Source organism: Leptosomus discolor, chromosome 1 (genome assembly GCF_034619465.1).
Source record: "Leptosomus discolor isolate bLepDis1 chromosome 1, bLepDis1.hap2, whole genome shotgun sequence".
Taxonomy (NCBI): Eukaryota; Metazoa; Chordata; class Aves; order Leptosomiformes; family Leptosomidae; genus Leptosomus; species Leptosomus discolor.
In genome coordinates, this window is record NC_141391.1 from 26,936,267 (window position 1) to 26,964,136 (window position 27,870).

A 27,870-nucleotide genomic window follows, 5' to 3' on the forward strand; every position below is an offset into this window, starting at 1 on the left:
TACCTGTAGTACTCTCCCTGTCCAAAGTAGTTAAAAAAAAAAAAAATTGGTTGTATTGGTCAATGTCTAGAGAACTATATTCAGCTCATCTAAGTGGCAAGGTAAGTCTAAGGCATTCTCTTACTTCAGTAGAGATTACTCTTACTGCTTCATAAGAGTAATCTGTACAGGACATGATGTGTTTCCAAGCAAAAATATGCTTAACACTTGATATTAACATGCAATTCAGCAGGCATACTAAGTACCAGCTAACAAGCCTCTTTAATTTTAAAACCTGATTATACCAGTGTGTGTCATGAGGCTCTTCTTAGCTTCAGGGGTTTTACTTCCCTTGATGTGTGTGTTCAAAAAAAAAAAAAAAACCAAAAAAAACCCCCCAAAACCAACCAACCAAACAAACAAAAAAACCTAAAAACCCCACACATTCTCCCCCCTGCCTCCTCCATGTCCATTCTGGTGAATCCTCCTGGTAGTGCTAACCCTTGTATTCCTCCAAAATGGAGGTAGTAGTAATGATGGATTCACTTGCCTCAAAGTAAACGTCCTTTAAGGGAGGGAACCATTCAGTTTGTCTAGCCTATGCACTTCTTTGTCTCTTGCTTCAGACACTTTCTAGTCAAGTGAATGAGTCTGTCTTGGTGTTTACTGATAGTGACAGATGTGACCAGATATCCCATGCTCATGTCTGTGGTGTCCACTTTATGATGGGGACCTAGATCCATGGATTGTCTCCATGCAATGAATTTCATACCTTGTGGATGAATGTCTTAAAGGTGGCTACGAACTTTGCTCATGCCTGCAGCCAGCTCCTTTAAAGTAGGAGGCTCAGGACAAAGGCCAGAGCCAGTGGTGCCTAGTTGCAGTGTGGAGTGGTGGATGTCTTGGTTGCCTGTTTCACAAGAAATGGTGAGTGTACTGAGCAAGAGTCTTGCTAAATCTACCAGCTTATGAGTACCAGCTTCTTTATGGTGTTTCAGGCTGAACATAAGGTGTCCTGAATCCCATGTTAATAAGCCTTACTCTACTCATAAGTAATAGTGATTACTGAACTGCAGTTATGCAGTGTTGTGTGTTTTGGAAGCGGTAATGAATGTCTCAAGTGCAGAACTGCTTTCCTTGTATTATAGGAGTTTAAAGGTATTCATGTGGCCACGTCACAATAGTAATGGGGAAGAGATGAGTTTTGATCTTAGGAACAGTCTGATCAGTCATGTCTCCTTTATAAGCCAGTGGATTTGGAGCATCTAACACAGCAGGAGATATCCAGGTCTGAATTTACTAGAAGTTTTACCATGTAGTATCTCCTTAGAAGCCAAACTTTTGTTCTGTTTTACTTTTTTTTAGAGTTTACTTAACTGCAAGACAGATAAAAATAGTTGTATTTAACTTGTTTGAAGCTTTACTTCTCTGGTATAAAAACTTGCCAGACTTTTTTTTTTTTTTTTTAAACTATAATGTCTGAGGAAGACTGTGCTTTGTCTGCTTTCATGTTTGTTTTGTCATTATTTTGCAACTGAGCTAGTGGCTTAAATATTCTTTTAGTCCGAAGGCTAAAAAGGGAAAATGGAAAAAAAGCAGAGTAGTTAAGGTAAAGGATGACATAATGCTGCAGTGTGAATGCTAATAACAAGTTTGCACAAGATGGATGAAATCTTAATTTGTGAGACAGAAGAAACTGGTCTTGAAGTGGTCTTATCTGAGGTCTGTGGATAATAATGGCATTTTGAATGTTCCTGCCCTATTCTGGCTTCCTCTTGTTGTATTTGTCTTCCTCAGAGCAAGGAAAAGTCTTACTGCTCTTGTATGAGTGAGCCTTGACTCTTCCAAGGTGAAAACTGTGTGTTCTCTCCTCTCTCATTCTATGTGAGTCATCACACTTAACTCTGGCCTACCCCTCATGTGGGACTTCCTTTGCAGCTGATACTTGAGGTCAAGGTATGAGATGCTTCAGCTGGGTGTATTGTGGAAGTGAAGGTGAAATAATGCTGGGTTAATAAGTGCTTAAATGCAGTTGCAAAACCACTTAAGAGTACTTAAAATATGTACTGAAAATAATCAAGTATACAGGAATATGGATTTATAAGGAGGGGGATGAAAGCAACCCAAAAGGAAGCTTGGAGTTTTCACTGATCTAACGCCTATGCTATACAGAAAAACTAAGCCTTGTGTGATGTTTGAAGCGAACAGAACGAGTCTTCTTGAAGACAGACATACCCTGGAAAAGAAATAAAGGGGAATCAACATTAAAGACTAAACAGAGGCAGTCTCAATTCTTGACCATTCCACTTAGTGGCTTGTGGATGATGGCCACAAATGAGACCTTTTTTTTTGTTGCTGTTCAGGAAATATTTAAACTGTTGCAGTTCCAGAATTGTCAAGCCTGATCTTGCTCAGTTAGCTCTGCTGTGAAGATCAGTCTGACTTTCAGCATGTGTATTTCGAAGGCTGAATGTTGATGTCTGTGTGTGTTACAGTATTTTCCCCTGGCCTGGTTAAAATGTATTGGGACAATATACTGGGAGTAAAACCTACTGGTGAGACAGCAGGCTGAGAACATCCAAGGGTGTGTATGTACCTGCTTGTTGAGTTCTACAAATGACTAGAATGAGCTCTGATTGCTGAGGCTGGTACTTGTTTTAGCCTATGACCTTGAAGCAGCTTGTGGGGCTGCTCTTCAAGAATGAGAAACAAGCCAGCAGCATCAGTGATTGCTTCCTGGAATTAAGCTTTTTGTCTTGCAACTTTACTCGGCACTCTCTGCTGCAGAGCAAGATCATCTTCGTATAGGGAAGAGCTGTGTAAACTCTGCTAGGCAGATGTGAACTGGAGGAGGTACGGACCCATCCCCTACCACTCAGATGTTCTAGAGCTCTGTCAAGTTGAGACTTACGAGCTTTATTAGGTCCTCTACTGGTTATAGTGGATATATGTATTTTGCCATTGCATCAGACAATTAAGAGTGTTACTGAATACTTATTTTTGGCTATTGTCTGCTTCATAGTTTTGTCTTCTATGGTAAGCTCAGACTTCCTCTTGGATGCTTGTTCAGATTGCATCTACTTCATATATAAAATATAAAGCTTTGCATGATGAGATGCCCATAATGAACACGCCTGGCAACACGTGTATGGAGGATGCACGCTTTATCTGATGTTCCTGCAGAGATGTAGAGAAACATTGGCATAGAAAGCCTGTATGATGAGCAGGTAGCATAGCCAGTTGCAGCTCTTCTGTGCCTTGCTTGGGCTTTGTCAGTGTAGATAGCAGCAGTGCAAACATTGAAGAGAATTAGCACAGACAAACTTCCAGGACAGTCTACAGAAAGATACCAAGCATGTGGTACAGTTAATCCTGAAGTACATGCCTACCCTCATCAAATTAACTTGCATCTAAATTAAGGCAAGACAAGAAAGACTAGGCAGTCCTGGCTCTAATCCTTCTGAAGATGCTGAAATTACGGCTCTCCTAGAGTTTTGTACAGTGCTTGTCTAGATAGGCTGTGCTGGTATGGGAAAATAATTGTGGGCTGAGCAAGGGCTGGTTCCTGGCCAAATGTCTGTTGCCATTTGGCTTGTTTCTATGATGCTCAGGGCTAGCTCCTTTTTTAAGCAGCTCTGTCCTGGGGAGAGCTTGTTGGAGCAGGACAAAATAGTCAGTGTGAGCGAACAGGCTGTCTGGGTGGCTGTGTTCAGTGCTCATGCTTGCTGTCTGCCCCTCTTTTGTCTTAACTATGTGCCCAGAATGACCAAGTGTCCCTGTCACTAATACTAGTAAATACCTAGCTAAACCATAAGGGAGTCTTCAGTCCTTATCTTTCAGACGTTCAGACCCTCTTTATTTGAACATAGAAGAGCATTACCGGAGCCAAGTGCTGGAAGAACAGGCTCATAATAAAGCATTGAGTTCTGGCAAGAAATAGTCTTCTCCCTCCACCATCTGCAGCCAAGCTGCCTTTTCTGTTTGTTTATTATTGTTTGTGTTTTGATGTGTAAATAACTTGAAAAATTAGGAAGCAGAGCCCTAGACCCCACAGCGTGCAACGGAGTAGGCATTTGGTACTAATCACTGAGCTGCCTACAGTAGAACACTGTAAACCCTATCCTTATCTAGGCAGAAACTGGAGTGTGACATGCATATCAAAGCAGAATCATCCTCCATTTGGTTCTTTTTGTCCCTCATAAGGAGGATAGAGATATCTGGGAATTATCAAAATGGATGGCAAAACAGACTGCAGATGAGCAGCAAGGGCAGTGCTGTTCTCCCCTGTGATAATGGAATGAAATACCGAGGTGGCAGAACCAGGTTCACTCCAAATCACACTTGCCTATCATGTGGTTAGGAACAATATACCTGTCCCAGTGCCGTGATCTATTATCACCTCTTGTTTACTGAAGAGGCACATAAAAATGTTCCCAGGTTCAGCCATACAAGAAAAGACCTTGAGCTTTTTATTGTGTTAAACCAGAAGCAAAGAGCGAATTGACTTACATTAAAAAGACTAGTGATAACTGTGTTCTGACGGTCTCCAAAGAATAGAACCAGAAGAGGGCACCAGCGTCCTTGGTCCGTGGCTTGAGGTGAAAGCCAACCTCAGCCTTTCCGAAAAGGATGCTGGGTCAGAGCTCAGGAAGGGTGTTTGGTTTTGGACACATTTTTACATGTTTTTTTGGATAGACTAGCAACGTGAGATCACTGCAACAATACAGTTATGTTCAGGTTTTTCTTCATGAAACGTAACCAGGATTTAGTGAAGCTGCAATATAAGGTTGTCAGCTGTGCTATCTAGCTCTTGCACATGGTGCTCCAGTGATACTTGAAGAAAATAAATGTTTTCAGAACATCCATAGTCTTGTACTGTGAAGTTTGACACTTTTGCACTAGTTTATCCAACACTTTTAGTTAGACCTTTTTCCTGGCTGTACAAATCAGGCTATTTGATGTTGACTTAAACTTAAAATGTGCTTCAGACAGAATAAAAAGATGATGGAAGCTGTTAACATTCATGACATAAGTGTTCTGTTGAAGCAGGTCTGATGGAGGAACATCTCCTTGTATTGCAGGCTGGACAGATAAAGCTTTTGTAATACTACAGAGCTTGCATGTTTTGTGCAGAAAAGAGGGGAATTCTGGCCAGATGATTTAGCCTTATTTGGAGGAAGGGGAAAAAAATAATCAGTGATAATTTTTAAGTTAAAATGTGTTCCCCTGGCTCACTGAAACTTCAGTATTAGTTCTTGTTTCAAGGTAATCTAGGTAGATGGAGAATGGCTATGTATAACTACTATGGTCCAGTTTGTGGTGTTTAGGTGTCCTTTTTTGGATCTTAGTCATGTTTTCTATGTTCTGTTCCCAATTTGAATTAAGTTTTACTTTCACAAGCTGCTTACCCCTTCAAATCTATACTTTTTTTGTCTGCAGCTATTTCTAAAACTTATTTACTCTTCGCTTTAGCCTCTGAACAGAAGGCAGGAGGTAGAATCTGGTGGAGTCAGTGGAAAGCTTGTATCCAGAGCAGTTATCTGAGTGCTGCAGCAGTGATATAATATTATTCAATGCAAAACTTATCAGTAAAGCATTTTTTGAGTCAAATGGAAATGTCTTCTCCTTGGACAGTTATGTTGGTGAGCTGTGACTGAGCCTGGGTTCCTTATTCTTTTTGAGCTTTTGCAGATATCTATGCAGTTGTATTTTAAGACAGTTGCTGAACCAGTTGTCATGTGCACAGAGGCATGGGCTGCCTCAGGCACTCTGTGGACTTTGGCCAGAGGAAAACAAATGTTTTGTTCTGGCTAATGGTAGCAGCTTTTGGGAGGTGTTGCTGTCTGAGTAGAAGAGGTATGGGGGAGAGCAGAGCATGTTCACATCATGAACGCATATCTTCAGTAGGCACTTGAGCACCCGTGAACAAATGCAATTTTCAGCATATGCCTGTGCATCTGCTAGCTGAACATTGTACTCCTCCCTCTGTCTCTTTTTTTCTCTTCTTTCAGTGACTGCTCACAACTTTTAAATGATGTGGAATGAGGATGTGGCTCCTTTGCCAGCAGGATAACACTGTGCAGGGCTCCTGGTCCAGAGCCAGCAAATAATAAATCTCCCATCATGCAGGACTGACACGGTACGGCTGAATGGAGCACACACATTTTTTTAAGAAGCATCTCCATGCATCAAGTCTTGAAAGTGAAGTTGGCTCCTAATTGTTTTTAGCTAGTTATTCTGTATCACCTGGTGAAAACACAAGCCCAACAGGGAGTAAACAGGCTCTGATGGCTCGTTTTTTTTTCAGCAAGTAATCAAGGTAGAAAGCTCTGCTGCAGTTTGCCAAACTATGCCTCACAAAACTGTACTTTCTGTAAACAGCTTCTTGTCTTAGTGCATGAACATTAGGTCGTCATGAAACTCACGACACAACCACTGCCAAAGCTCCCAGACCACTGAGCTGGGCAGTATGTAAGGGGTGTACGAGTAGGTTCTGCTGTTTAATGCCATTCTCTGGGCCAATTCAGAAGTTACTGACTGGGAACTGCTGATCTCTGTAACTTCCACTTGTGTTAAAGCAAATGCTGACTGGACTTAAACTAGGAAAATCCTTTATTTTATTGTCAGATGAAATCTCCAGAACCTTTCATAGCTATCTTGTACATAGAAAAGTATTTTTTAAAAACAAAACAAAAAACCCCCACCCACCAAAGTTAGGTTCAGTAATCTAATTACCAAGACTACTACACTGTCAATATTGTATTAATACTGTACTGAATTGCCTTTAGCAGAACATAATATTAAAAAGTTGTTGATTCTTCCATCTGGAGAAGAGAAACTTGTGGATGCTTTGGGATGGGAAGAGCCTCCACAGGTAGCTGGTAAGTGTCTGAAAACATAATGTTTTAGAATCTTTGGGGTTTTTTCCTTGTATGGTGTGACACAAGTGATCACCCTAAGGATGCTTGAGATTGTGGGAATTCCTTTGTGCTAATTCATAGTAAAGATACTGAAAAATTCAAAAGTAACATTAAGTGTAATGATATAGAATTCAATGTAACTTTAAAGCTAAAAAAAAAAAAGTCATTACAGTATTAAATGTAATGAACGTATCTGCCCTTGATCTATGAGTCACTTTGCTAAATAATTAAAGGCTATCACCAGGTTTTTGTTTACTAACCTTCTTGAGTACCACTATCTTGAACTAGTGAAATCTTCACTAAATTTCATACTGTCTTCAAATGGAGCCTGCATTTCACCTGGTATATGCATGACCCAAAATCAGCAGCTTCCTGCCTTTTTTCTAGAAACAGGGAAAGGCTATTATGAATACTGCACCTGACAGTAAATGTTACAGAAATATTCAATACAGTGTAGCTAGACAATGATTACAATATTGTTTGTCTATAGAGAGTTGATTCTATATTAGCTTATGAAATGTTAACCACAGCTTGTTTACCCCATGGTCAGAATTTAAGATAGGAACATGTTTTAGAAAGGTTTTTACTATCTGTGCTCTGCATCCAGGGTTGATGCTGACAATTTCTGAAAGCCCATCAACAAAAGAGGTGCTGACCTAGAACTCTGAATTGTTTGGTAAAAAGCTTGGCTCCTTGCATTTTTATCTAAGGAAAGTTCTATACTTTCTCTCACTGTAGAGAACCAAGAAAATGCATGAAGACTCCAGCGCTCACCAGTAAGCACTTGGAGCAAAATGAGTGGGTAGTCTCATTGTGGCTGATCTCATTGTGCAGGGTCTGAACAGGAGCATGGCGTCTTCTTGTTCAGAGAGCCTCTAACGTGATCATTCTTTTGCTTAATACATTAAGTTTTATTTCACAGAATCACAGAATGTTAGGGGTTGGAAGGGACCTTGAAAGATCATCTAGTCCAACCCCTCCTGCCAGAGCAAGACCACCTAGAGTAGATCACACAGGAACACATCCAGGTGGGTTCTGAATGTCTCCAGAGAAGGAGACTCCACAACCTCTCTGGGCAGCCTGTTCCAGGGCTCTGTCACCCTCACAGTGGAAAAGTTTTCCCTTATGTTAATGTGGAACCTCCTGTGCTCCAGCTTGCACCCGTTGCCACTTGTCCTGTCATTAGCCATCACTAAGAATAGCCCAGCTCCATCCTCCTGACACTTGCCCTTTATGTATTTATAAGCATTAATGAGGTCACCCCTCAGTCTCAGCTTCTCCAAGCTAAAGAGACCCAGCTCCCTCAGCCTTTCATCGTAAGGGAGATGTTCCACCCCCTTAATCACCTTTGTGGCTCTGCGCTGGACTCTTTCCAGCAGTTGCCTGTCCCTCTTGAACTGAGGGGCCCAGAACTGGACACCATATTCCAGATGATGCGGTCTCACCAGGACAGAGTAGAGGGGGAGGAGAACCTCTCTTGACCTACTGACCACACCCCTTCTAATACACCCCAGGATGCCATTGGCCTTCTTGGCCATGAGGGCACGTTGCTGGCTCATGGTCATCCTGCTGTCCATTTGTATTAATTCTGTCTTTAATAAATGCTTTGTAGGCCCCTGCTGAGCAGAGTGCTTTTCATCTGTTTCACACAATGGTTCTGTTCTCTGGATCTTTTAAGTTACTCTGTATGAACAGTCTCACATTATAGCCATTGAAGAAACTTATATGTATCATTTGAAACTAGTGGTATGTTAAGATAGTTGTGGACAATGGTAAACTAGAGGGCCTATTGCAGTTCAGACTGCATTTTTTGCTCAATATAGAGTCAGAGTGTAGAGTTGCTTTAGTTGACAGTATAAATGCATAGATTTTTAAGGTCAGAAGAGATTATAAGACTTTTTGATGCCTTTTATACCTGTTTAACCGTGTTTGCTGCTAAATCACACTTGATACTAAAACCTCTCTATTTTTAACTTCTACATATCTGACTCTAATTTCAAGACTTTCTGGTTGTTTCCAACTAGGTTAAAGAGCCCTTCAGTAACTGCATTTTCTTCCCATGTGAGAATGTAACCACAATGATTGAGTTACCCCATGGTTTTTCTCTAGCAAACAAAATGAACTGAGGTTTCTATGCTTTTTATGGTAATAAATAATTTCTAGCTCTTGTATGTTTATAGCACTCCTCTCCAGTTACTGAACACCCTCTTAAAACATGGGCATCAGAGGATGGGATGCAGCTCTCATCATGGTCTCATGAATGCAGTAGGTATAAGCAGCAGGACTGCAAGGCCCACAGTCTCTGAGGAAAGTAACTTTCTAATGAGTATTGAGAGTAAGAGCTGGCAGCTACATGCTGCTGAAGATATGACTCTTGCTGCAGTCTGCTTGTAATAAAAGCTGATTCACCAATTTATTTTTTTTTTCCAAGTGTATACAAATCAAAGGCAGTCTCTGCCTCCTGGCAAGTTACCAAAGCCATCAGTCAAGCAGGAGTTGGCCAGATGTCTTCTACACTGAGAAGCACTGCTAATATATACTAATTGTAATTATTATGCCACTATTAAATATCACCATCTGTTTTTTATGTGAAGCCAATGCCACTAAAGGGCTTTAAGCTGTTCAAGGTATTTCTTTGTATTTCAGAGGTGATAACATGGATTTTGGTCTCTATTTTGTTTCTAGTAATGCTCACCTCAGTGGTACTGGGGTGGTCAAACATGTCTGGGACTTCTTAACTCTTCTCTTTTGTAGATGTTGTGGAAGGAAATGATTAGGGTAAAGGAGGATAAACAGTTTATGTAGGCAAAAATCTGAAGGGGGCAGGCAATTTAATGGTGAAGGACACAGTGAAGCCTCATGTGTGCAATGGTGTCTTTCCCTTAGTCTTTCCTGACAGGATTGTGTTGAGGCTTTCCATGTCTCTGAGGGCTGGGGTCATGGAGGAACTGCAGTAGAAGAGGACTAATTACATGGGTATACGGGATATCAGTGACCAGGTGTTGGCAGTGGTGGGCCTACAAGGTGGCCTCTGTGAGGAGAGGCTGGGGCTGCCCTGTGCCAGCTTCCAGCTGGCTTGAAGGTACCCACCACATGGCACAGTTGAGTCTCTCAGCCAAGATGGTGGAGCCTCTGAAAAAGGGTGGAAAACACCAGACAGAGGAGGTAGCTGAGGGAGGACCGAGACTGGAGGAAGAGAAGGTGCTCTGTGGCCCCAGAGCAGGTATCTCCTGCAGCCCATGGAAAGGATCCACACCAGAGCAGGAGGAAGCAGGGGGAAGCATGAGGAAGATGAACTGGTGGAGAGGAGCCATTACAGAGCAGCTGCAGGGCCCTGCACTGCTCTGAGTGGGGAAAGGAGTCTGGAATGGAGCTGAGCCTGGGAAAGTAGGGAGGAAAGGTTTTTATTTTAAAATTTTCCCCTGTTTCGCATGAACCAAATCAGTAGTTAAATATTTATTTTTACTGGCAATAAACGTTTTCCCCAACTCAAGTCTCTTTTGCCCATGACTGAGGAAGGAGAGTTTGTTTAGCCTGGAGAAAAGGTGGCTAAGGAAGACTTAATTGTTTTCAACTGCTTAAAGGGAGCTTGTTAGAAAGCCAGAACGGCATTTCTCTGAGGGGCATAGCTGAGGCTGGGAGGCAGCAGCTACCACTTGCAGCAAGGGAGGCTCTGCCTGTATGTGAGGAAAGATATTTCGCCATGAGACTTGTTAGGGACTGGTGCAGGTTGCATAGAGACATGGTGAGACCTCCATCCTTGGAGGTATCCAGAGGTCAATGGAACAACACCACCTGCTCTGTCTATGAGGTTAGCTCTGCTCTGGGCTGGCAGCCTCCAGAGGGGTGGTCTAACTTGGGCCCTTTTGCTGTCCTTCAGGGTGCACTCACTGATGGAATGGGGCACATAACTGTAGAGGGCTGAATTTGCCCTATGTTCCTATTCAATATGAACAGCTAAATGTTAATTAAAATGACAGTGAAGGATGACAAGAGCAACCTTTATGTAAAAAGGTGTGGAGTAGTTTCCTGATCACCTGAGCAACAGAACCTTCACCTTTTAGTATGTTACTATGTGAGCTTGTTTTTATATATATACATAAACAATACATACACATTGAGTAAAAATGGGAAATGGTTGTATCCAGGCTGCCTATGGTCAGTGCCTGGCCTGAACACCGTAACACCTAGGGCTGAGAAAATGCTGTTAGTTTTGGGCGCCTGTTTTTGAGACCTGGAAGAAATGAGCTATGGTCATTGAGAACCAATCCTAGTGCAAGTTAATCCTCAACGGTAAGCAATCTTCACTGTGTAGAATGTTAGGATGCATAGTATGGCTTGAGATACATTCTGCAGAGCCCAGGTCAGTACAGAGGTCAAACAGCAGTTGTCTTGCTTTAGCTTTGAATTGCAGGTATGTTTCTTTGCTGCCATACATGCCAGAAGTATATAGTTTTAATTAACTGTGTATCATGCGTACCAGTAATATCTTTGTTTTGTCAATGCTTATCAAAGCCATGAGAATGAAAATATCACTTTCTGCTTTAGGAAGAGTCTGCTTCTCTTTTTTTGTGGTCAACTTTATCTGAAATACATGTGCCACCTGCAATCTGGTGACCTGATCCTCAAAAGTTTAAGGTGGGAGACAGGAAATTTATTTTAGTGGTAAAATTTTCTACAACTGTGGTGTGTAGAGAGGGTTTTTGTATTTTTTCCTTCCTCTGTGTGCACCTGTGCACGCGGCCTCTGACTGGTTTGAACATGTTCTTGGTCATCTGTGTGCTGACACCCTCTGTTAATTTTGCACAGAGCTTTGAGTGATCTGCCACCTGTAGCCCTCAGGTCTATCACAGTCATCTCTGTCATAACTGATGACAGAAATGTTGTCATAACAGTTTTCATAACTTTTTACACCTATTTGATCCATTGTGCCATCTGTTACTATGATTAACAGAAAAGTTACGAAGTAACTTTGACTTTTGTACCCTAGAAGATGAAAAAAAAACAACTCACTTCATGGCATCCAGTAAAAGTTTATTAGAAACAATTTTGGACTAAGGGTGAACTTGATGTTGGGTGTGAAAGGCTCCAGTTGACTAACTGAGGCCATTGAGAAAGTCTTCAGGAGTGCCTGAATGACCTAGAAGCCTAGGTCCTCTTCAATTTAAAAGACTTAGAATCCTGAATCCTGTGGCCACACTCTTAATGCACCCCAGGATGCCATTTGCCTTCTTGGCCATGAGGGCACATGGCTGGCTTATGGGTAACTTGCTGTTGCCCAGGACTCCCAGGTTAACACCCAACCTGTCCATGGGGTTATTCCTCCTCAGGTGCAGGACCCTGCACTTGCCCTTGTTGAACCTCATTAGGTTCCTCTCTTCCCAGCTCTCCAGCCTGTCCAGGTCTCGCTAAGTGGCAGCACAGCCTTCTGGTGTGTTGGCCACTCCTTCTAGCTTAGTAACATCAGCAAACTTGCTGAGGGTGCACTCTGTTCCTTCATCCAGGTCATTGATGAATATGTTGAACAAGACTGGACCCAGTACTGACCCCTGGGGAACACTGCTAGCTCCAGGCATCCAGCTGGACTCAGCACCACTGATCACAACCCTCTGAGCTCTATCCTTCAGTCAGTTGTCAATCCACCTCACTGTCAATGCATCTACCCCACACTTCCTAAGCTTACCTATGAGGGTGGGAGACAGTGTCAAAAGCCTTGCTGAAGTTGAGGTAGACAACATTCACTGCTCTGCCCTCATCTGCCCAACCAGTCATGCCATATTTCCCAATGGTGAATTCGCGTTGACTACTCCTAATAACCTTCTTTTCCTCCACATACTTAGGGATGACATCCAGAATGAGCTCTTCCATCACCTTTCCAGGGATGGAGGTGAGACTGACTGGCCTGTAGTTGAGGTTGAACTGTTGTAAGGTACCAAGAACAGAAATGTGGCAGCCTGGAACCTCAGTGAAGGTTTGGGATTTTCAAAGCAGTGCCGGACTCCATTGCTAACATCTTCTAAAGTGGACTCGTGCAATTTTTTCGGTCATCTAATACTTCACTAAACATGGTGACATTAATCTTGATTATGGCAGCAATTTAAAATAGTTTTCATGTTTTGAAATTACTATGTAAACATATTGAGTAAAACTTCCACAGGAACAAGGGCTGTAGAAAAGTCTTAGAGATAATCTAACAAGAGACATCTACTCTGTTTACTTCAGGGTTGGCAGTTCTGCATATTTACATATTGCCTTTACATTAATAATTCTAGTCATACTGATTTCCATTTCTGTAAAACACTCAATATTGCATTAGATGTGTTGAGCAGGTTAGCAGCTGCAGCATTTATAATCTTTTGCCCTTTCATATGTTTTATGGGAAAAGGCTTCAAGTCCGTGTTGGTATTGCCTAGGTAGAGTAGCTTCATGCATCTTCGTACAGTTTCTTTATTTTTCCAGAGATTTTGCAGAATTGTTTTACAAAATGCTATGTTGATAATTTCCTGGAAACAGATGTAGAGTTTACTGACTAAGAGGAGCCTAGGAATTAGGTTTCAAACTGCTCTGAGGCAGAATAGTAGTATGGGGTTTTCAAAAGCACTCAGTGTTGATCTAATCTTTATTCCTGTTGAAGTAGGTGGGAGTGTCAGAACTCCTAAGCCTGCTCGAAGGAAAGATGTGAAGCTTTTAACAGTAAGTTTAACTTCATTTTCTTAAATTTTTTCTGTCTGTAAAAATGAAGACAATAATAATCTATCACAGCCATGTCAGTTAATGTCTAGTAAGGGGGGGGGGAACCCAAACCTGTTAAAAAGTTTCATATAGCAGGAAAAATTGTGTACTGGTAACTCAGACTTTCGTGGTTTGGTGTTACAATGATCAAAGTTTGCTTTCCTTCTTCTGCAAAAACAGAAATAGGGATTAGAGTAACTGGGGAGACATTTGGGACAGGTGACATCTGGTCAGAGAAGGGACCTGGTCAAGAACAAAGGCAAATAGTAACATGCAATGGATGAGGTGCAGAGATAAGTTGTTGATTGGAGCTTGCCAAGAATGAAGGATTTAAGGAGTTAAAGGGGTGAATGTGGGGAGGATGAGTCTGACTTTCATTAAATAAGCTGTGTAATCTTCCCCTTCTCTCTCCAGAAGCCTTTACTCATGTGAGTTAGAGCAATCAAAACTGCTTACACAGTCGGAAGCATAAAGAGGTGAAAAAAACCCAAAACAAATCAACCAAAAACAAACAAAAACCCAGAAAAGACAGTAAAAGCCTCCGAATTTTTCGTTTTTGATGCCAGCCCTACTGGGGTGAGGCTCTTGCTGAGGAAAAGAGGGTGAAAAGGCTTTGTTTCCAGCCTGTCTTACAGGACTGCTTTGCCCTGGGGAACTTCTGGATAAAAATCGCGGGGCAGAGGCAGCTGTTGTTGACAGTTTACATGCTCCGGAGCTCCTGAACTCAATTCTGTCCCTGCTAGGGCAGGTTAAGCCTTTTCAGTTTTTCATGGTAATTGTGACAAATGGGAGCCCAGGGGCTCAGCTCTTTTTCTCCAAAATCCAGGCTTTCTGTGTGGGTGGTTGATTAATGTAAGTCTTGAAGCTTAAAATGTCTGCCTTCTGCTCTTCTGTACCTTTTTTTTTTTTTTCCACCTATAAAGGTAAATCTATTTCAACATAGTTTTCTGAAGATATTCTGAGTCTTTTTCCTGAACAATTAGCAGGTGTAAAATTGTATACAATATAAGAAAACAGTACATTAGTAGCAAAGTATGAACATGAAAATATTTCTGTGGGTACTCAAAGGAAAGAAAAAACTATTTACCCAACACTGAGGCTGGGAAGGCAAAAGTGTTAAATGCCTTTTCTGCTTTAACCTTCACCCTTTGGTGGTTGTAGTTGGACTGTTAGCTGTCGTTAGTGGCAACAAGATGAGAAGTCCAGCTATGATAGATGTAATGTTGAAAGAGCAAGTCATTAGCAACCACTTCTCAGAACTGGAGGGGAAGTGAGCTTCCTAAGACTGTAAAAGGCAAATACAAGGTTTTTTGAGAGGGGGAAAAAATGGGAAATCAGTTATTAGAAAGTTATAGATTATTTGCCTTCACTTTTGAACCAGGAATACAACAGAGGGAATATTAATAATCACAATCAAATTTCTAATCACCTAGACTATAACTACAGTGAATGACAGCCAGTGTTGTTAGAAGCGAGTTAATCGTGTATCAGCCTTATGTCCTCCTAGGGTGGGTGTTGTAAGTAAAGGAAGAGTAAATATGTAACTTTTTTTCTTGATTTTTAGTAAGGCTTTTGTCTGTGATGACGCTCACATAAGAGGAAGCCTGGATTTGATGAAACTGAATGGCGTTATGTGATTTGTAGGATACTGCACTCAGATGGTAGTTGTCCCTAGCTAGTTATCCAAATGGATAGTCATTAATGAAAAATTATTTTCACTAGTGACTTAAAGTAGAGATCATGCTTATAGAAGTGCAGGTGGCACTAAGGTGAGAAAAGATGCAGATACACTGGGGGACAACCTTAGCATTCAAAGAGTCCTGCCAAGCTGAAGTGGTCTGAGCAGAGCCTGCAACTGCATGAGGAGACACTCCTAACACAATAATATGATTTTTATGAAGCAACTATAGAACTGGTAGGGCAGAATTCACATATGACACTATGTTCTCTTCATGTTTTCCTGGGATATGAATGAAAATATGTCTCTTTATAGCTCTTTACCTACCACTTCTGCCAAATTAATATCTAGCTTGAGGGCTTGCTGACTGTCCAGTTGATTGTTTTTGCTCATGCTGGCATCTGTTAAAACATGGTTTGGAAATGCTGCTGATGCTAGAGAAGAGAATAAAAGCCAGCTCACACTTTCATGGCTTTGTGGACTCAGCACTGTTCTGTGTATTCATACTGTCTTTGATGCAGCTGCAAATAACCCTGAGCAACAGAATGACCATATAGCTGAGCTGAATATTAGCCGTAGAGACTTGACCCTGTTGTACACCAAATACTCCAAATTAAATAAAATACTATTAATAATGAAATTGTGGTGGGTGAAGATGGACATCTGACAGAGGTTCTGCCTTAATGCTTATAGAGATCAGTAGTATAAAAATGGAAACTAAAATGCTGACATGAAATCGCTATGTATAAAAGGGCAGATAGTTTGCGTTCTCTGTGCATTCTTTGGAGAAAGAATGTGAGCTATCCTTCAATAAACCTAACTACGTAGGACCTGGTGCCTTACCTTTCTGTGCTGGCAACAGTGATAACTTTTGTCTCTGAGGCTTTTGACACATGAAATGTCCAAAGTCATCTCAGATGCACTTTCTTGGAAGCGTCAATGGAGCATATTGTTTAAAATTAACCCCCACCCCCCTACTCTGTTTTTCCCTTACAGTTGGACTTGATGATCTTAAAGGTCTTTTGCAACCTAAATGATTCTATGATTCTAATTTAGTTATGTTTTCTTGTTCTTTCTTTTGGACAAAGAGGAAACTGCAGGAAGGGAGAAGGTAACTGTGGTGGGTTGAACCTGGCTGGGCACCAGGTGCTCGCCAAAGCTGTTCTATCACTCCCCTTCCTCAGCTGGACAGAGGAGAGAAAATGTAACAAGAGGCTTGTGGGTCGAGATAAGGACAGGGAGATCACTCAGTGATTAGCGTCATGAGCAAAACAGACTCTACTTGGGGAAATGAATTTAATTTATTACCAATCAAATCAGAGAAGAGTAATGAGAAATAAAACCAAATCTTAAAACCACCTCCCCTCCCCCCTCACGTCTTCCTGGGCTCAACTTCACTCCCTATTCCTCTACCTCCTTCCCCCCCTCCCTTCCTATGAGCAGCACAGGGGGCAGAGAATGGGGGTTGCAGTCAATTCACCATGTTGTTTCTGCTGCTCCTTCCACCTCAGGGAGTGGAGTCCTCACACTCTTCCCCTGCTCCAGTGTGGGTCCCACGTGGGGTCACAGCCTCCTTCGGGCACATCCACCTGCTCTCGCATGGGGTCCTCCACAGGCTGCAGGTGGATACCTGCTCCACTGTGGACCTCCATGGGCTGCAGGGGGACAGCCTGCCTCATCATGGTCTTCATCATAGGCCACACGGGAATTTCTGCTCCGGTGCCTGAAGCACCTCCTCCCTCTCATTTTTCACTGACCTTGGTGTTTGTAGGGCTGTTGCTCTCACAAATTCTCACTCCTCTCTCCAGCTGCAATTGTTCCTGTGCAGTAACTTCTTTTCCCTTTCTTAAATATGTTATCCCAGAGGCGCTACCGCTGTCACTGATGGGCTCAGCCTTGGCCAGCAGCGGGTCCATCTTGGAGCCAGCTGGCATTGGCTCTATTGGACATAGGGGAAGCTTCTAGCACGTTCTCATAGAACCCACCACTGTAACCCCCATGCTACCAAAACCATGCCATGCAAAGCCAATACTGTAAGTAAAGCTCTAGGACTTTTTATTTTGAAGGCTGCTTAGCTGAAGCCTTTCTCGTCTGGAGAAAGAATAGAGAGAATAAATTCTGAATTTCTGTACTAAAAAAAGATAACAGACTTCTCTCCTGCTCTGTGTAAACTGTGAGGAGTTTACCACATCACAGGATAATTCAGTAGGAAGGTACCTCAGGACATCTCTAGTTCAGGGAGCTTTTGCTAGAACTTAGGGAAAAAATGAGGGTTTACCTCTCTTGGAAGAAAGTGCAGGCAACTCAGGAAGAGTATAGGGAGCTTGATAGGTCATGCAGAGGGAAAATTACAGAGGCAAAAGCCCAACTAGAATTCAAGCTGGACACTGTTGTGAGAGACAACAAAAAATGTTTCTACAAATACATTAACAACAAAAAAAGAACCGAGGAGAATCTCCATCCTATATTGGATGCAGAGGACAACATTGTCACCAAAGATGAGGAAAAGGCTGAGGTACTTAATGCTTTCTTTGCCTCAGTCTTTAATAGTGAGACAAGAAATTTGCAAGGTAGTCAGCCTCCTGAGCTGGAAGACAGGGATGGAGAGCAGAATAAACCTCCCATAATCCAAGAAGAAGCAGTTAATGACCTGCTACACAACCTGGACGTTCATAAGTCTACGTGGCTGGATGGGACCCACCTGAGAGTACTGAGGGAACTGGTGGAGGAGCTGGTCAAACCACTCTGCATCATTTATCAGAAGTCCTGGTCAACAGGGGAGGTCCCAGATGACTGGAGGCTTTGCCAATGTGACACCCATCTGCAAGAAGGGCCGGAAGGAGGATCCGGGGAACTACACTCCTGTCAGCCTGACCTCGGTGCCGGGGAAGATTATGGAGCGGTTCATCTTGAGGGCACTCACGTGGCGGGTGCAGGACAACCAGGGAATCGGGCCCAGTCAGTATGGGTTCATGAAGAGCAGGTCCTGCTTAACCAAACTGATCTCCTTCTATGACCAGGTGACCTGCCTAGTCAATGAAGGGGAAGGCTGTGGATGTCATCTACTTGGACTTCAGTAAAGCCTTTGACACAGTCTCCCACAGCATTCTCCTAAGAAAGCTGGTGGCTCATGGCCTAGGCAGGTGCACTCTAACCTGGCTGGCTGTCTGAGCACAGAGAGCTGTGTGAATGGAGTTAAACCCAGCTGGTGGCTTATCACAAGTGATGTCCCGCAGGGGTCAGTATTGGAACTGGTCTTGTTTAACATCTTGATCGATGATCTGGATGAGGGGATTGAGTGCAGATGACACTAAATTAGATGGGAGTGTTGATCTGCTCGAAGGTAGGAAGGCTCTGCAGAGGGACCTGGACAGGCTGGATTGATGGGCTGAGGTCAATCGTATGAGGTTCAACAAGCCCAAGTGCCGGGTCCTGCACTTGGGTCACAACAACCTCAGGCAGCACTACAGGCTTGGGGATGAGTGGCTGGAAAGCTGCCCGCAGAAAAGGACCTGGGGGTGCTGGTCAACAGCCAGCAGTGTGCCCAGGTGACCAAGAAGGACAACAGCATCCTGACCTGTATCAGCAATAGTGTGGCCAGCAGGAGTAGGGAGGTGATCGTGCCCTTGTACTCGCCACTGGTGAGGCCTCGCCTCAAATACTGTGTGCAGTTTTGCGCCCCTCACTACAAGACAGACATTGAGGTGCTAGAACGTGTCCAGAGAAGGGCAAAGAAGCTGGTGAAGGGTCTGGAGAACAGGTCTTATGAGGAGCAGCTGAGGGAACTGGGGTTGTTTAGCCTGGAGAAGAGGAGACCTTGTCGCTCTCTACAACTACCTGAAAGGAGGTTGTAGTGAGGTGGGGGTCAGTCTCTTCTCCCAAGTAACAAGTGATAGGACAAGAGGAAATGGCCTCAAGCTGTGCCAGGGGAGGTTTACTTTGGATGTTAGGAAAAATTTCTTCATTGAAAGAGTTGTCAAGCACTAGAACAGGCTGCCCAGGCAAGTGGTGGAGTCACCATCCCTGGAGGTGTTCAAAAAACCTGTAGATGTAGTGCTTCTAGATTTGGTTTAGTGGGCATGGTGGTATTAAGTCAATGGTTGGACTTGATGATCTTAGAGGTCTATTCCAACCTAACGATTCTATGATTCCAACCTCTAGCATGGAAGTGGGATCAGCCATGAGGAAACAGCTAACTGCTCAGAGCTTCATTCCACCTGGTCTTGAAAACCTCTAAGGGCACAGATGGCACAGTCACTGTGGGCAACCTGTTCCATGGCTTCACTGTCCTTGCAGTGAAACAGTTTCTCCATACAGCCAGTTTGAGCATCCCTTGTTTCAACTGATAATTATTTTGTATCATGCTCCCATCATGCACCACTGTGAAAAGCCCAGCTCTGTTCTCTTGATGACCTCCTCAAAGATACTGTACAGCTCCTTTCTTCCCCCACTTCCATTAGTAAAGTGATTTTTTTTTTTCAATTTTATCTCTAATGTACTTGTCCTTGGGTGCCAGGAAAGTATCAATACTTCCATTTTCGCAGGTAGAGAACTAATCTCAGCTAAGTGTATTCATTAGATTATTTGAATGTCCTGTTGATCTGACAGTAAGATCTAACTCAGCTTCAGATTTAGGCATATAAATTTAGGTTTCTGAATAGTGGATGCCTTCACATGGAGTGTCTAAGCCATTGGAGCTTAGAGGTCATTTGTCTCATGTGACGGATTAAGGGGCACAGACTCCAATTGGGGATAAACCGAAGAACTTTATTGTTTGCTGCAGTGTCATTATATACTTTTCTCTACTAGTACATGCGCCACTAAGTAAGCTATGATTGGTGTACAGGCATTGTCCACACGCCACTACTACTAACCCTATTGGCTGCTATTTAGGAGGCTCGCGTTCCTCTCATATCTAGCAGTCCGCACCTGTTTACTTCCCTGCTATCTTCCTTTACTCTTGTTCAAGGTTCAGGACAGAAACTGCCTGAATCCTATTAACTCTTTCCATCCCTTCTCTCCTTGTTCCTCCTCAGTCTCACACCTCAGTATGCTGAGATCTCTTATTCTCTGGAGTCCACTACCTGTACTGAGTAGATCTCCACTGACTATAGTGGCATTGGCTCACATGTAGCCACTTGCATTGCAGAGACACAGACTTGTTCCTGAACCTGAAGCTGAATCCCACCATAAGAAACTGGCTCAGATTGGTACAGGAAGTCAGTAGCAGAGCATAATTTGAACTCGTGTCTCTCTAGTCTCTATGCTGGATGTCCCACATACTGGAAGAGTCATTCTGTTTCAGAGGAACTGTATGACTTGGTCTGGTGAAGGGAGGCACAGTTTGTTCAAAGCAGCGCTAGGAGTTTCAGGAATGGTGCACAGGGTCTTTTTTCTTGTTTACAAATCTTGTTTGACAGTTCTGCAACAACGTTTTGTGTGGTTTCCAGTTCAGTGGCATTGGGTCTAAACACTGTGATTTATTCTCTCAAGTAATTTACTTAAAACTCTGACAGCCTCCTTTTGGACTGACATGTGGAAATGACAGTGAATTCAATATTGAGCAAAATTAATGCCTGTTACAGAGGTGGATTCAATGCACATGGAAGTAGAGTGACAGTTGTAATTATTTAACACTTCTTCTAAGGGAAGAATAGTTACTCTGATCATAAAAAGCCTTAGAAATGCTAATTCCTTTTGTGGTTACTGAGATGAGAGTACACTATTAAATACATGAAATAAAAAAAATACTGAAAGAGGTGTAAAATACTTTGCTATTCAGAGGACTTTGCTTTGTGTTATTTAGCTGTACAGGCTCTATCAGATTGCACTCCCCAGCACTTGTCTGACATTGCTAGTTTTGTGGTACCCCAAGGAGTCTGTACCCTTTAGGATGAGGATTTTTCTTTAACCAAGCCAGGAAAAAGATGAATGATCAACTAGAAGCGAACACAGGATACTGGGCTTTGCTGGTGGTCAGGAAGAGTGATGACTGCTGTTTGGAAACCTCTGTTTTTGGAGTTTAGATGTTTCTTAATTGCTTCTTGAAAAAAAGAAAGCTATAAGGAGGCATGACATGAGTCTTGTTGAGTATGAGGAGAGAAGACAAAGTCTTGTCTTACACTTTTAGTATCCTGGGAAGGTAAAGTTGGCAGAATTATGAAAAATGAGAATACTTAGAAATGTAAAATTTTCATCAAAAAAAGGCAAGTAACTCCATCGTCTCTTCACTACTTCTAAAATGCCTAGGTCTCCCTTTTTCTTTCCATTTCCAGTTCTTGTGCTTTATGATAAATATTCTGAATTGGAAAAGGCAAAACCATTAAAATCTTAAAATGTGTAAGGCTAGGTATCTGCAATGTGCTTAGAGCTGCACTAATTTCATCTATGTACCATCCTGGTTGCTCACATTCAACAAAGTTGAATTCTACCAAGCAAAAAAAAGGTTAGTAAGATAGTTGGTCCTTCCTGATTAAACTATATCGTAAAAGGAAAGTAAAATCAGTTCTTCTAGTTAATCCCTTATTGGAATTCACTCTTTACAGATACAATATTTATTATTGTATGAACATTAGGAGGGAAACAACCTCTTGAAGTTAAGCAGCATGAAAAGATGGAGCTCAGTAAGTTTATCCTGGTTCTAGACATTGTGGAAATGGAATTCTGGAACGGCCTTCCAGTAGGATCTGTGGGCCAAGAAGAAGATTACTACTCCTGGATTATGGCAAGGGAGTGTAAAATGTGATAGCATGTGAAAGCACACTGAAAGAGTATGTCTACTTTGCTCAATAAAGGAGCCCAGGGAACAAGCCTGTTTCCCACCCCTGTTTGTTGTTAGCTTACTTCTTGATGTTGCTTTGTACTCTGCCAACTAGCATTCTCAAAGGTGACATCCAGGCATGATTCCAAGGACAGTTTCCTTCAAGGCTTCTACCCCAAAAATGATATAAATGTGACTGCACCAAGGTGGGTTCCCATGGCTCTCCATATTTCTCCAAGGCTATCACAGGGCAGGTTTGCATTCATAAACATGTTCTTATGCCATTCTTGGGGAAGTTCAGCTGCTGCATGGTGTCTTGCTAGCTCTCATCTCCAGAGCCTGTCCACCCTGTAAGAAAATGTAGGTCTCCCAAGCCAGTGCCTGCAAATCATCAGTCCCACTTAATGGTCTCTTGACCACCTTGTGGGAGGAGGTCACCCATTTCAGGGTATACAAAATTAACTTCTGTATCTGTACGATTACTAGGCCTCTGTTCTCAGCCAGTGGAAGAAGTGGTAAGAGGCCATGGAATGCTGTACACAGTCTCAGAGTTTAGTGGAAATGTTTAGAAGCCAGGTAATCTGAGTCCATATTTCCTTTCAGTGACTCAGCATCTTCCCTAATTTTCCCTGCTAGGAGAATCAATTGGTACATATCAGAGTGAGGCCCATGTGCATACCAATACATAGGGACTAGGCACTGTGGGCACGGGCACTCAAATATTAGCTAGAAAGCGGCCAAATGCAATCACTTAGACATTGCCAGATCCCAGAAGGCATCTTCAAATCATATGATTTCTCTTTCTAAAGGTGGAGTCTTTCCAGGGGTCTTTGGGAAGCCAGTCGTACTCACACCAGGTTCCCAAAAGACTGCCTTAATTTCTACCTTGTCACTATGCCCAGTCTAGGCTGGGCCAAGCATCAGTGTGAGAAAGAGGCTTCACAGAGTATCCTTGGGTGAGAGACTGTCACCTACCATTGATTTTTCACTTTCTGAAAATAATTGCTAGTGGTAGGTGTTGGTTCAGGGCACTGCATGAAAAGCCTGAGGCACCTAACTGCTTGGTTCAGCTCAAAGAGTAAGTTGTATGACATTCAGCTGACTGAATAGCTGCTGTAGGTAGTTCCCAGATCAGCTATTCACTCTGACATCTTCCTGAAACTATCTATCAAGCAATCTCAGATAATGGATGCTTTTGCAAAAATTGTAATCTTATACAGTTGTGAGCAGTAAAAGACCTACATTTATGGGATGTTCTTGATAGCAGTTCAACCAGTCCAACCACAGGAAGAGTGTGTTACACAGAGGTCTCATACTTTATTCCATTTCAGAAAATGACATCCCTATTTTACCCTTATTATCTCCAGAGAGCAATAGTTTTCCTGCCCTTATGTGTATGCTCTTTCAAAGTGTAATGAGCCACCAGATTTCTCTGTGGCTCAGGCAAAGATAGAGCTGGAGGACTAGCGGCCAGCTCCTGGATAGTAAATGAGAATTGATGGAGAAGGAACAATGGAGAAAGCATCTGGAAACCCTGACTTTTCTTTTTTTTTTTTTTTTTTCTTTCATTATTGCTAGCAGGTGGCACTAAACCCTAGCCCAGGGTGATGAATCGAACTCATGGACCTGTGAGGAAGCCCAGAGGCACTCTGCTCAGAGATAAGAAAAGCCTTGCAGGGTTTCCCATTAACATTGACAGGAGAGCAATGTGAGGCTTTGAGGCTTTCCCATGGGGAAGGGGCTCCATTAACCCCTGCGTTTGGGAAGGGCATAGACTCACACTTCATCTGTTGTCTACCTAAGATGTAAAACAGTAGTGTGACCTCAAGTTTGGATTTTTTCAGGACTTTTGGCCATAAAACAGTGAAGCTCTGGAGTTCTTCCATTGCTACACTGCTGCCTTTCAGGATCGATTGTTATCATGGGCATATGCAGCTGGGGAAGATCTGCTACTGACTTTCATTTTTGAGCAGCTTAGGTGCTGATAGCTGCTGAGATTTATATAAGGTTCTGGAATATTTCACAATTTTTCCTCCCTTTTTTTACTATACCAAACCTAGTATTTTCTATTTATCAAGCTCGCAGGAACAGAAATAAAGGCAACTGTCTCCTGCACTTTTTTTTTTTAAACAAAATTAATAGCATATGCAGTTTAGCTAGCCCAGACATGAGGGAGCTGAAACAGAGGGTTTTTTATTGATGCCAGGTAAAATCAGAAAATAAGATTATTATGAAAACTGTGATTAATGGACTATTTTGCTTTATACAAACTTTATATATATATTGCTTTATATAGGTCACACGGGAAGAGTGGCCATCTTGTGGGTAACACCTTTTGGATTGAAACAACAGCTGGAAGGTCTGATTTCTTGGAAGGAAGATGGGCTTTTCTTGTAGTTTCTGTTTAATACAAATTCAGATTGGATTAGTTTTAACTATAAGATATATTATATGTTATCCTCACATCCAGTCTCTATTTCTTATGTATGTATTTAAAATCTAAAGATCTACAGCTCACTGTAGTTCTCAAGTCCTTTATTCTTCCTTTCTTCTCATCCCTGTTTTACATGAGGAAAATTTCTTTATCAGATGATGGTGTTATCTAGGTAGAATTTGCTGCAGTAGATAAATGTATTTTAAATTCATATATTTGTGTCTGAAGTTCTATTTTCATTTATTTTGAAGTTTTAAAGATTTTAAAGAGGTTAGAGGAGAAATATGGCGTTTTCAGGCAAAAATAAAACACAAGCCATGTCTACCCTTCGTATGCTAAGACTTCCATCAATCAGGACAGAGGCACTATGCAATCCAATTTTATGACAAGATCCTTCAGAATTATTTTGCATTTACTGCAGAACTTGATCGTAGATGAAGAAGTACAAACATGCTCTTTTTCAATAATAAAAAATGCTGACTACTTAATAGTTATTAAAGTGTCTTTGGGATACTGAAGTCTGTCTATTTGTCTAGGTAATTGACCTAATATATACAGGCCAATGATTAATTTATTGACTTTGGGATTTTACAGGAAACATCTACTTGGATTTTAATCTGACTTGAACAGACAAGAAGCATGTTCTCATCTGTACTCCCGGGAGGAGTGGAGTAGCGAAGTCCCCTCCCTTACCTTTTGATTACATCTAAACTCACTACTCATGCTTTAATTGAATTTTTATCAATAACTTGAAGCTTCCAGGCAAATGAACAAATTAATTTTGTGTTTATTACCTGCTAATATGAAAAGTACATAGTTATCAATTTGTCTTATTTTTCTTAGGCCAGTACTCTTGTAATTTTCATCATCAGAGACAAGCATTCCTTATGAAGACCAAATCTCTGAGCCTAGGGGCTAATTTGTAGTATCTGTTAGCCATGCAAACATGCAGGCTCAGTCCTACCCTTGTGGTAAGCAGCAGTGAATTTCTGTCTTTGGAAACCCTGGAGAAAGAGATCATCTATGGCAACCAGGGCCCTCTGAGAGGAAATGAATTCAAGCAGTATAGTACGATAAGCCAATCCATACCTCCAGGGTAATATTCTGCACATCACTGATGCCTTCGGCAAGAACTTGACAGCCAGTTTCCCAAGAGTGACTGTTAGGTGTAAATGTTTTTCTTAGCCATGTTTCATGATCTCTCTTCCTTATCCTTGCATTTTTTTCTTTTTTTCCTCTACCAGGTGTGTCAAATATGCCAGTTGGGCTTTGGCCCTCCTGAGACTTTTATGTGGACCAAAGATCCTCCAAAATCTAAGCTTCCATAAGAATATGCCTCTAATGCATGATAAACCTGAACTGTATATAAGCACAAAGTACAAGACTTTTCATACATTTTTTTGTCAGTCAGTGAACTTTTTGCAGTATCAAGGTGGAATTAATTTGATCCAAACCTCAAATGTCTTGTCTAAACCAGCTGCCTGGGCTTGGACTCCCTACAGTCAATGGGGAAAGAAAGGTGCCTTCAAAACCTGTTATTCCCTGTGTCTCACACACATGCCTTAAGATGAAACGAATGACTCCCTCGAGGCACCTACTTCTTTCTGTTGATGCTACAGGAAGCTTAATGGCCACATCTGAGCTTAAACATCCGCAGTGATCCCAGAAACATTTGTCTTAACTGTTTCATTGGCATCAGGGGTAGTAATGACCATGTAATTGCTGCAGGAAAAATATGCAGATAAGAGAAAAGGGAAGTGAGAGAAAAGCACAGGGGAAAGAAGGGGAATAGACAATTTTTTTGCACAGACAATAAACAAATTAGTAAAATGAAACAAAGGACACAAATAGCAGTAGTCTTAAAAGGCATTATTTTTTCCACTGGATGAGGTGGCAAGGCACTGAATAAATAGCAACATTTAGTAATTATTTTTGGGCATTTTCTGTTCTTCAGCTCTGCTCATGTTTTCTGTTGATATCCCTGGGATATGTTGTGTTTTGGTCTCAAGATTAAACAGCTCTACATTCATAAGAGTATTTCCTCTTGGGTAACTTGGATGCCTCTTTTCCTTCTTCTCTAGCATGATCTTGTATCTCCCCGCTGTCATCTCTGAAGTCTGGATGTGATTCCCCAGTTTCTGTCTCTGATCTCTTATTTTTGTAACTGGGCTTCCTGAAAGTATTAGAAGCCATCTGCCACTGGTTAAAAGTGACTTGTTTCTTTTTCCCCTGATAATTCACATCCTTGCTCATACTTCCTGTGAAAGTGAGTCTCTTGAGTGCTCTGAAAGCTCTGTGAGGCATCAGGGTACCACAACATCATACGACCATTTAGAACTGATTATCCAGTGCAGTGCACCTGAGGAACTGACATAGTCCTAAACAAAATAGGTCTTCACAGAGCCAGGCTACTGTGTTCATGTCACGGAGGTGAGAACATCGACTGTTGTATCTCTCTGATGGAGCAGAGGAAAAGAGAAAAGGATATTCCTCCTAATTTCTCAGTAGATCTCTAACCCTTAGTAGAGTTGAGAGGGGCTTGAAATTTTAGACTGCAGGTTCTCATTAGTTTGGAAAATTTTGCTTGAACTTGTTATCCTGAGTCATTTATATCTTAAGAAGGAAAGAGCTTTTGTTCGCAGGCTGTGGCAGTACTTCAGACATCTCCTGTGGTGGGTGGGTGAGCTTTGCCCATACCTCCCAGCAGACTCACCAGTAGTGCTTCCTGCCCCGGTGGAACCCGTGTTGTTCCTCCTACCTGCCTGAGACTGATCTTTTGCAGTTCTCCACACTTCAGAAAAATACTGTACTATCTCAGGAAAGGTTTAATTACAGGTTGGGTTTTTGGTTTGTTTGTGGTTTTGGTTTGTTTGGTTTTTTTTTTTAATCTTTCTGTATATTTTTGGGATCTTTCTTGCTCTTTGGTACCTGAAGGCTTTATTCTTTAGAAATGCTGGGCAATGGAAGACTGCAGAAGCAGTTTCTCTGCTTTCCCCATTTATGCAGAAAAGAAAGAAATGTGTCCTTTTCCAGTGAGCCAGAGTGGGTTCAAGTAGGTAATCTCTCCCCACTGACTTTGCAAGGTGACTTGCTGGATCTACTTAATCTCATAAGATCCTGTTCATAGATCTTGAAATGGTGAACATTATTTTATCAGTGCTAAGAATTGCTCTTCACTCTGACTCTCCAAATCCAGGAGGATTAATGGAAACCACACATGGTCCAGCATGTGAGCAAAAGATGTTGTGTATTGATACAAAAGAAGCAATTAAAAGATTTAGATGGCATCTTATGCCACTTCTGATGGTGGGAGCCCCAAAGTGATGGCATCGGATGGACCCGTTCGTTGATGTACAGCACTCTGTGC